This window comes from Schistocerca serialis, unplaced genomic scaffold, assembly GCF_023864345.2.
Source record: "Schistocerca serialis cubense isolate TAMUIC-IGC-003099 unplaced genomic scaffold, iqSchSeri2.2 HiC_scaffold_1417, whole genome shotgun sequence".
In the NCBI taxonomy this organism is placed as follows: domain Eukaryota; kingdom Metazoa; phylum Arthropoda; class Insecta; order Orthoptera; family Acrididae; genus Schistocerca; species Schistocerca serialis.
In genome coordinates, this window is record NW_026047644.1 from 9,380,170 (window position 1) to 9,388,853 (window position 8,684).

The window sequence follows — 8,684 nt, forward strand, 5'->3', positions numbered from 1 at the left end:
AAGAAGGTCCAAGGGATACAGTAAAACTGAAGTGAAGCATCGGAAACTGAAACTTGACTCACAGGAGAGGTTCAAATCATAGCAACTTAGAGTGTCAGTCCTCTTGTACTTAAGTCCGCATTGTGCCATTTGTATTAAATTCGGATGCAATATCTGTGTTTCATCGTCAATAAGAAGGTCCAAGGGATACAGTAAATCTGTAGTGAAGCATCGGCATCTAAGAATGGACTCACTTGAGAGGTTCAAATCATAGAAAGTTGGAGTGTCAGTCCTCTTGTACTTAAGTCAGCATTGTGCCTTTTGTATTAAATTCGGATGCAATTTCTGCGTTTCATCGTCAATAAGGTCCAAGGGATACAGTAAACTTGAAGTGAAGAATCGGAATCTAAAACTGGCCTCACAGGAGTGGTTCAAATCATAGAAAGTTTGAGTGTCAGTCCTCTTGTACTTAAGTCGGCATTGTGCCTTTTGTATTAGATTCGTATGCAATTTCTGTGTTTCGCCGTGAATAAGAGGTTCCAAGGGATACAGTAAACCTGAAGTGAAGCATCGGAATCTAACACTGGACTCACAGGAGAGGTTCAAATCATAGAAAGTTAGAATGTCAGTCCTCTTGTACTTAAGTCGGCATTGTGACTTTTGTATTAAATTCGGATGCAATTTCTGTGTTTCATCGTCAATAAGAAGGTCCAAGGGATACAGTAAACCTGAAGTTAAGCATCGGAATCTAAATCTGGCCTCAGAGGAGTGGTCCAAATCATTGAAAGTTAGAGTGTCAGTCCTCTTGTACTTATGTCGGCATTGTGCCTTTTGTATTAAATTCGGATGCAATTTCTGTGTTTCATCGTCAATAAGAAGGTGCAAGGGATACAGTAAACCTGACGTGAAGCATCGGAATCTAAAACTGGACTCACAGGAGAGGTTCAAATCATAGCAAGTTAGAGTGTCAGTCCTCTTGTACTTAAGTCGGCATTGTGCCTTTTGTATTAAATTCGGATGAAATTTCTGTGTTTCATCGTCAATAAGAAGGTCCAAGGGATACAGTAAACCTGAAGTGAAGCATCGGAATTAAAATCTGGCCTCAGAGGAGTGGTTCAAATCATAGAAAGTTAGAATGTCAGTCCTCTTGTACTTAAGTCGGCATTGTGCCTTTTGCACTAAATTCGGATGAAATTTCTGTGTTTCATCGTCAATAAGAAGGTCCAAGGGATACAGTAAACCTGAAGTGGAGCATCGGAATCTAAATCTGTCCTCAGAGGAGTGGTTCAAATCATAGAAAGTTAGAGTTTCAGTCCTCTTGTACTTAAGTCGGCATTGCGCATTTTGTATTAAATTCGTACGCAATTTCTGTGTTTCATTGTCAATAAGAAGGTCCAAGGCATACAGTAAACCTGAAGTGAAGCATCTGAAACTGAAACTGTTCTCACAGGAGAGGTTCAAATCATAGAAAGTTAGAGTGTCAGTCCTCTTGTACTTAAGTCGGCATTGTGCCTTTTGTATTAAATTCGGATGCAATTTCTGTGTTTCATCGTCAATAAGAAGGTCCAAGGGATACAGTAAACCTGAAGTGAAGCATCGGAATCTAAATCTGGCCTAAGAGGAGTGGTTCAAATCATAGAAAGTTAGAGTGTCAGTCCTCTTGTTCTTATGTCGGCATTGTGCCTTTTGTATTAAATTCGGATGAAATTTCTGTGTTTCATCGTCAATAAGAAGGGCCAAGGGATACAGTAAACCTGAAGTGAAGCATCGGAATCTAAAACTGGACTCACAGGAGAGGTTCAAATCATAGAAAGTTAGAGTGTCAGTCCTCTTGTACTTAAGTGGCCATTGTGCATTTTGAATTAAATTCGGATGAAGTTTCTGTGTTTCATTGTCAATAAGAAGGTCCAAGGGATACAGTAAACCTGAAGTGAAGTATCGGAATCTAAATCTGGCCTCAGAGGAGTGGTTCAAATCATGGATATTAGAGTGTCATTCCTCTTGTACTTAAGTCGGCATTGCGCCTTTTGTATTAAATTCGTACGCAATTTCTGTGTTTCATCGTCAATTAGAAGGTCCAAGGGGTACAGTAAACCTGAAGTGAAGCATCGGAAACTGAAACTGGACTCACAGGCGAGGTTCAAATCATAGAAAGTTAGTGTCAGTCCTCTTGTACTTAAGTCGGCATTGTGCATTTTGTATTAAATTCGTACGCAATTTCTGTGTTTCATCGTCAATAAGAAGGTCCAAGGGATACTGTAAACCTGAAGTGAAGCATCGGAAACTGAAACTGGACTCACAGGAGAGGTTCAAATCATAGCAACTTAGAGTGTCAGTCCTCGTGTACTTAAGTCGGCATTGTGCCTTTTGTATTAAATTCGGATGCAATTTCTGTGTTTCATCGTCAATAAGAAGGTCCAAGGGATACAGGTAACCTGAAGTGAAGCATCGGAATCTAAAACTGGACTCACAGGAGAGGTTCAAATCATAGAAAATTAGAGTGTCAGTCCTCTTGTACTTAAGTCGGCATTGTGCCTTTTGCACTAAATTCGGATGCAATTTCTGTGTTTCATCGTCAATAAGAAGGTCCAAGGGATACAGTAAAACTGAAGTAAAGCATCGGAATCTAAATCTGGCATCAGAGGAGTGGTTTAAATCATAGAAAGTTAGAGTGTCAGTCCTCTTGTACTTAAGCCGGCATTGTGCCTATTGTATTAAATTCGGATGCAATTTCTGTGTTTCATCGTCAATAAGAAGGTCCAAGGGATACAGTAAACCTGAAGTGAAGCATCGGAATCTAAAACTGGACTCACAGGAGAGGTTCAAATCATAGAAAGTTAGAGTGTCAGTCCTCTTGTTTTTAAGTCGGCATTGTGCCTTTTGTATTAAATTCGGATGAAATTTCTGTGTTTCATCGTCAATAAGAAGGTCCAAGGGATACAGTAAACCTGAAGTGAAGCATCGGAATCTAAAACTGGACTCACAGGAGAGATTCAAATCATAGAAAGTTAGAGTGTTGGTCCTCGTGCACTTAAGTCGGCATTGTGCCTTTTGCACTAAATTCGGATGAAATTTCTGTGTTTCATCGTCAATAAGAAGGTCCAAGGGATACAGTAAAACTGAAGTGAAGCATCGGAAACTGAAACTTGACTCACAGGAGAGGTTCAAATCATAGCAACTTAGAGTGTCAGTCCTCTTGTACTTAAGTCGGCATTGTGCCATTTGTATTAAATTCGGATGCAATATCTGTGTTTCATCGTCAATAAGAAGGTCCAAGGCATACAGTAAATCTGTAGTGAAGCATCGGCATCTAAGAATGGACTCACTGGAGTGGTTCAAATCATAGAAAGTTGGAGTGTCAGTCCTCTTGTACTTAAGTCGGCATTGTGCCTTTTGTATTAAATTCGGATGCAATTTCTGTGTTTCATCGTCAATAAGGTCCAAGGGATACAGTAAACTTGAAGTGAAGAATCGGAATCTAAAACTGGCCTCACAGGAGTGGTTCAAATCATAGAAAGTTTGAGTGTCAGTCCTCTTGTACTTAAGACGGCATTGTGCCTTTTGTATTAGATTCGTATGCAATTTCTGTGTTTCGCCGTGAATAAGAAGTTCCAAGGGATACAGTAAACCTGAAGTGAAGCATCAGAATCTAAAACTGGACTCACAGGAGAGGTTCAAATCATAGAAAGTTAGAGTGTCAGTCCTCTTGTACTTAAGTCGGCATTGTTCCTTTTGAATTAAATTCGGATGCAATTTCTGTGTTTCATCGTCAATAAGAAGGTCCAAGGGATACAGTAAACCTGAAGTTAAGCATCGGAATCTAAATCTGGCCTCAGAGAAGTGGTTCAAATCATAGAAAGTTAGAGTGTCAGTCGTCTTGTACTTATGTCGGCATTGTGCCTTTTGTATTAAATTCGGATGCAATTTCTGTGTTTCATCGTCAATAAGAAGGTCCAAGGGATACAGTAAACCTGAAGTGAAGCATCGGAAACTGAAACTGGACTCACAGGAGAGGTTCAAATCATAGCAACTTAGAGTGTCAGTCCTCGTGTACTTAAGTTGGCATTGTGCCTTTTGTATTAAATTCGGATGCAATTTCTGTGTTTCATCGTCAATAAGAAGGTCCAAGGGATACAGTTAACCTGAAGTGAAGCATCGGAATCTAAAACTGGACTCACAGGAGAGGTTCAAATCATAGAAAATTAGAGTGTCAGTCCTCTTGTACTTAAGTCGGCATTGTGCCTTTTGCACTAAATTCGGATGCAATTTCTGTGTTTCATCGTCAATAAGAAGGTCCAAGGGATACAGTAAAACTGAAGTAAAGCATCGGAATCTAAATCTGGCATCAGAGGAGTGGTTTAAATCATAGAAAGTTAGAGTGTCAGTCCTCTTGTACTTAAGCCGGCATTGTGTCTTTTGGATTAAATTCGGATGCAATTTCTGTGTTTCATCGTCAATAAGAAGGTCCAAGGGATACAGTAAACCTGAAGTGAAGCATCGGAATCTAAAACTGGACTCACAGGAGAGGTTCAAATCATAGAAAGTTAGAGTGTCAGTCCTCTTGTTTTTAAGTCGGCATTGTGCCTTTTGTATTAAATTCGGATGAAATTTCTGTGTTTCATCGTCAATAAGAAGGTCCAAGGGATACAGTAAACCTGAAGTGAAGCATCGGAATCTAAAACTGGACTCACAGGAGAGATTCAAATCATAGAAAGTTAGAGTGTTGGTCCTCGTGCACTTAAGTCGGCATTGTGCCTTTTGCACTAAATTCGGATGAAATTTCTGTGTTTCATCGTCAATAAGAAGGTCCAAGGGATACAGTAAAACTGAAGTGAAGCATCGGAAACTGAAACTTGACTCACAGGAGAGGTACAAATCATAGCAACTTAGAGTGTCAGTCCTCTTGTACTTAAGTCGGCATTATGCCATTTGTATTAAATTCGGATGCAATATCTGTGTTTCATCGTCAATAAGAAGGTCCAAGGGATACAGTAAATCTGTAGTGAAGCATCGGCATCTAAGAATGGACTCACTGGAGTGGTTCAAATCATAGAAAGTTGGAGTGTCAGTCCTCTTGTACTTAAGTCGGCATTGTGCCTTTTGTATTAAATTCGGATGCAATTTCTGTGTTTCATCGTCAATAAGTTCCAAGGGATACAGTAAACTTGAAGTGAAGAATCGGAATCTAAAACTGGCCTCACAGGAGTGGTTCAAATCATAGAAAGTTTGAGTGTCAGTCCTCTTGTACTTAAGACGGCATTGTGCCTTTTGTATTAGATTCGTATGCAATTTCTGTGTTTCGCCGTGAATAAGAAGTTCCAAGGGATACAGTAAACCTGAAGTGAAGCATCAGAATCTAAAACTGGACTCACATTAGAGGTTCAAATCATAGAAAGTTAGAGTGTCAGTCCTCTTGTACTTAAGTCGGCATTGTTCCTTTTGAATTAAATTCGGATGCAATTTCTGTGTTTCATCGTCAATAAGAAGGTCCAAGGGATACAGTAAACCTGAAGTTAAGCATCGGAATCTAAATCTGGCCTCAGAGGAGTGGTTCAAATCATAGAAAGTTAGAGTGTCAGTCCTCTTGTACTTATGTCGGCATTGTGCCTTTTGTATTAAATTCGGATGCAATTTCTGTCTTTCATCGTCAATAAGAAGGTCCAAGGGATACAATAAACCTGTAGTGAAGCATCGGCATCTAAGTATGGACTCACTGGAGAGGTTCAAATCATAGAAAGTTGGAGTGTCAGTCCTCTTGTACTTAAGTCGGCATTGTGCCTTTTGTATTAAATTCGGATGAAATTTCTGTGTTTCATCGTCAATAAGAAGGTCCAAGGGATACAGTAAACCTGAAGTGAAGCATCGGAATCTAAAACTAGACTCAAGGGAGAGGTTCAAATCATAGCAAGTTAGAGTGTCAGTCCTCTTGTACTTAAGTCGGCATTGTGCTTTTGTATTAAATTCGGATGAAATTTCTGTGTTTCATCGTCAATAAGAAGGTCCAAGGGATACAGTAAACCTGAAGTGAAGCATCGGAATCTAAATCTGGCCTCAGAGGAGTGGTTCAAATCATAGAAAGTTAGAGTGTCAGTCCTCTTGTAGTTAAGTCGGCATTGTGCATTTTGTATTAAATTCGTACGCAATTTCTGTGTTTCATCGTGAATAAGAAGGTCCAAGGGATACAGTAAACCTGAAGTGAAGCATCGGAATCTATAACTGGAATCACAGGAGAGGTTCAAATCATAGAAAGTTAGAGTGTCAGTCCTCTTGTACTTCAGCCGGCATTGTACCTTTTGTATTAAATTCGGATACAATTTCTGTGTTTCATCGTCAATGAGACGGTCCAAGGGATACAGTAAACCAGTAGTGAAGCATCGGCATCTAAGAATGGACTCACAGGAGAGGTTCAAATCATAGAAAGTTAGAGTGTCAGTCCTCTTGTACTTAAGTCGGCATTGTGCCTTTTGTATTAAATTCGGATGCAATATCTGTGTTTCATCGTCAATAAGAAGGTCCAAGGGATACAGTAAACCTGAAGTGAAGCATCGGAATCTAAAACTGGCCTCACAGGAGTGGTTCAAATCATAGAAAGTTAGAGTGTCAGTCCTCTTGTACTTATGTCGGCATTGTGCCTTTTGTATTAAATTCGGATGCAATTTCTGTGTTTCATCGTCAATAAGAATGTCCAAGGCATACAGTAAACCTGAAGTGAAGCATCTGAAACTGAAACTGGACTCACAGGAGGGGTTCAAATCATAGAAAGTTAGAGTGTCAGTCCTCTTGTACTTCAGTCGGCATTGTGCCTCTTGTATTATATTCGGATGCAATTTCTGTGTTTCATCGTCAATAAGAAGGTCCAAGGGATACAGTAAACCTGAAGTGAAGCATCGGAATCTAAAACTGGACTCACAGGAGAGATTCAAATCATAGAAAGTTAGAGTGTCAGTCCTCTTGTACTTAAGTGGGCATTGTGCATTTTGAATTAAATTCGTATGAAATTTCTAAGTTTCATCGTCAATAAGAAGGTCCAAGGGATACAGTAAACCTGAAGTGAAGAATCGGAATCTAAATCTGGCCTCAGAAGAGTGGTTCAAATCATAGAAAGTTAGAGTGTCAGTCCTAATGTACTTAAGTCGGCATTGTGCCTTTTGTATTAAATTCGTACGCAATTTCTGTGTTTCATCGTCAATAAGAAGGTCCAAGGGATACAGTAAACCTGAAGTGAAGCATCGGAAACTGAAACTGGACTCACAGGAGAGGTTCAAATCATAGAAAGTTAGTGTCAGTCCTCTTGTACTTAAGTCGGCATTGTGCATTTTGTATTAAATTCGTACGCAATTTCTGTGTTTCATCGTCAATAAGAAGGTCCAAGGGATACAGTAAACCTGAAGTGAAGCATCGGAAACTGAAACTGGACTCACAGGAGAGGTTCAAATCATAGCAACTTAGAGTGTCAGTCCTCTTGTACTTAAGTCGGCATTATGCCTTTTGTATTGAATTCGGATGCAATATCTGTGTTTCATCGTCAGTAAGATGGTCCAAGGAATACAGTAAACCTGTAGTGAAGCATCGGCATCTAAGAATGGACTCACTGGAGAGGTTCAAATCATTGAAAGTTGGAGTGTCAGTCCTCTTGTACTTAAGTCGGCATTGTGCCTTTTGTATTAAATTCGGATGCAATTTCTGTGTTTCATTGTGAATAAGAAGGTCCAAGGGATACAGTAAACTTGAAGTGAAGAATCGGAATCTAGAACTGGCCTCACAGGAGTGGTTCAAATCATAGAAAGTTTGAGTGTCAGTCCTCTTGTACTTAAGTCGGCATTGTGCCTTTTGTATTAAATTCGTATGCAATTTCTGTGTTTCATCGTGAATAAGAAGTTCCAAGGGATACAGTAAACCTGAAGTGAAGCATCGGAATCTAAAACTGGACTCACAGGAAAGGTTCAAATCATAGAAAGTTAGAGTGTCAGTCCTCTTGTACTTAAGCCGGCATTGTGCCTTTTGTATTAAATTCGGATGCAATTTCTGTGTTTCATCGTCAATAAGAAGGTCCAAGGGATACAGTTAACCTGAAGTGAAGCATCGGAATCTAAAACTGGACTCACAGGAGAGGTTCAAATCTTAGAAAATTAGAGTGTCAGTCCTCTTGTACTTAAGTCGGCATTGTGCCTTTTGCACTAAATTCGGATGCAATTTCTGTGTTTCATCGTCAATAAGAAGGTCCAAGGGATACAGTAAACCTGAAGTAAAGCATCGGAATCTAAATCTGGCCTCAGAGGAGTGGTTTAAATCATAGAAAGTTAGAGTGTCAGTCCTCTTGTACTTAAGCCGGCATTGTGCCTTTTGTATTAAATTCGGATGCAATTTCTTTGTTTCATCGTCAATAAGAAGGTCCAAGGGATACAGTAAACCTGAAGTAAAGCATCGGAATCTAAATCTGGTCTCAGAGGAGTGGTTTAAATCATAGAAAGTTAGAGTGTCAGTCCTCTTGTACTTAAGTCGGCATTGTGCCTTTTGCACTAAATTCGGATGAAATTTCTGTGTTTCATCGTAAATAAGAAGGTCCAAGGGATACAGTAAACCTGAAGTGAAGCATCGGAATCTAAAACTGGACTCACAGGAGAGGTTCAAATCATAGAAAGATAGAGTGTCAGTCCTCTTGTACTTAAGTCGGCATTATGCCTTTTATATTAAATTCGGATGAA